The 244-nt window shown below is 36.5% G+C and overlaps 1 protein-coding gene across 1 annotated transcript in view; it reads left to right on the top strand.

Annotated features, from left to right (window-relative positions):
* The window catches only part of PHALS_00788 (uncharacterized protein), a gene marked incomplete at both ends in the record, with an annotated part of 1,603 nt that overhangs the window by 525 nt on the left and 834 nt on the right, over window positions 1-244 (top strand). The gene's annotated exons all lie outside the window — the stretch shown is intronic.

The raw sequence follows: 244 nt of genomic DNA, 5'->3' as shown, positions 1-244 counted from the left end.
TTCTGATGTATATGAATAAGTACAATGACATCTCAAAACCGAAGGTTGTGACGCCATTATCCGTTTTGGAGAAAGCTTACCATCCAGTCACTATTGCAAGTCTCTTTTACAAGCTACCAAAAATTCCTGAATTTGAAGAATTTGGAAAACAGATTAAAAAAGGTGTGTTTGATTTCTTCGAACACACGAAGTTGGAACCGGATGAAATGTTTAGGAAAACCCCCTTCACATTCAAAGAAGAATC

The sequence above is a fragment of the Plasmopara halstedii genome (genome assembly GCF_900000015.1).
Source record: "Plasmopara halstedii genome assembly, contig: Scaffold_1211, whole genome shotgun sequence".
Lineage (NCBI taxonomy): Eukaryota > Oomycota > Peronosporomycetes > Peronosporales > Peronosporaceae > Plasmopara > Plasmopara halstedii.
The sequence above is the reverse complement of the archived record's forward strand: the minus strand, read 5'-3'. Positions and strand labels throughout refer to the sequence as shown.